This window comes from Lipotes vexillifer, unplaced genomic scaffold, assembly GCF_000442215.2.
Source record: "Lipotes vexillifer unplaced genomic scaffold, Lipotes_vexillifer_v1.1 scaffold527, whole genome shotgun sequence".
In the NCBI taxonomy this organism is placed as follows: domain Eukaryota; kingdom Metazoa; phylum Chordata; class Mammalia; order Artiodactyla; family Lipotidae; genus Lipotes; species Lipotes vexillifer.
The window spans coordinates 1,601,314-1,603,325 of NW_006793902.1; positions in this window are offsets into that span (position 1 = coordinate 1,601,314).

Genomic DNA, 2,012 nt, shown 5'->3' on the forward strand with positions numbered 1-2,012 from the left:
TTCCTGCTGCTAGTTGTTAGTCAAGAGCTAACCTTGAAAGGAGGCCTTTCTAGGGATGGCAATCTCATCTTACTGTGTTAATTCTTTTCTGCACTGATGTGTACCAGACAATTGTACCAGACTTTTACAAAAGAGAATGTTATACAATTTTTGTTACAGATGCAAGTTATCTAATCTATTTATAGTGAAAAGTGAGTATAATTTGTAATACCATTTTTATAACAGTCATGTGAATGTCAATATCAGGTTCTAGATCGAAAACATGGATGACAGTAAATCACTATTTTTTTCAGGCAGTGATAGAAGCACTTAAACGTTTGTGTGGTGTGGCTCCTTTTTCTTTCCTACTGACTTCCCTTCGACCATCAATATTTCTAAAAATCTTCCGTGAGAACACCATCCCTCATTGGTTGCTCTCTCTTCTGATTGCTTTTGCATTGTTGAATGTAAAAATGATTAAAAAGATGGCAATATCTTACTATGAAGACATCAGTTTTGTGATTGTACCTTCAGTTTAAAATCCATTGTGTGTTTCTTAGGTTTGTGTTTATTATACATGTATTATTTCTTAATTTTTCTCCCTAATCTGTAAAGATTTGATTAATTCAGTCATCCTCTATAATTCTGTCGTCCTACCACTATGCTTGTATACCTAAGGATTCTTCAATTTTTTCCTTGAAGAGTATGCCAGAGACATGTAAAGCCCAGCTGTTTATATATTACAGATATGGCCAGAAATTTCCTAAACCAGCTTTTAGAACAGTTTAAGAACAGTTAGCTAATAAACAGCTTCTAACAGGTAACTTCTGTTAACTGACCATCCACTTCAAACTATCTGAACCTTTATTCCTCATACTTTCAGCATTCAAGATACTAAGTATGGACATCCATTGCCCTTGCATTTTTAACTTAAAATGCAAATGATCACACAACTCTATCCACATTAACCCTATAAATCCTAAAATAAATAAACTTCTTGTCAAATTATTTCTAATATTCTTCCTTTCCATAGAGCACAATAAAATAAAGCAGGAATTTAATCTTCTTTGTCCCATCATCAAAGGGAAAATGTAACATTTCTCAAAAATGGAACAGAGGAAATTTTATTAGTTTTTTTGTTTGTTTGTTTTGCAGCAAGCAAACAAACATACATCTACCAAAGTTTGTCTCAGAAAATAGACTATGGTGTCATGAACTGTGCACAGACTTTGCTATCAGACTAATTTGATCTTGACTCCAAAGTTTTCCACTTCTTACCTTTGTGAAAATGAACATGTTACTTCACCATCCTTACCCTGCTTTGAGTCCCAGTTTCAACATGTAAAAAATGAGAATAAAATTTATACATTATGAGCTATTGTGAGGATTAAGTGAAAATAAATGCAAGTGATTGTACTTCATACACAATAGCAAAGGGCATGGTAACTTTCCCTTTCTTTTATCTTCTACTTTTACTTCAGTGCAATAATCTGGACATTTTTGTACCTAAATTTATTTTATAACCAGGGAGAAAACAGAAAATAAGAAAATCAAATAAAAATGTGAGATAGAATCAAATAACATTACTTCATAAAATGAATTATGGGAAAACATATTTTAAAGTCTTAGTATTTGATATTCAATTTTAAAAGATATTGAAATAATTAAAATATTTGCTACATGTCAGGAATGACATATAAGAAATAAAACATTTGCTATTTAGTATCTTTGTTGAAGGATTTCAAGACTCAACCAATTGCTACAAATTTCAAATTTGAAATTCCCAAATTTCTGAGAACATCAAAAGCTAACTATTCAGTAGAAAAACAATGTATTTAATATCTCACAAAAGATATTTTGAAATCAGGAATTGAAAAGTATATTGTAGGAAAGTCCCAATATTTAATAATTTACTATTGGTCATTTTGGAGGCAACAAACCATGTGTTATTATAAAAGTACTTTGATAATTAAACCTAGAATTTTAATTTTATTTTATTTGTACACTGAATAAGCCAAATTCACCGTAGGTCT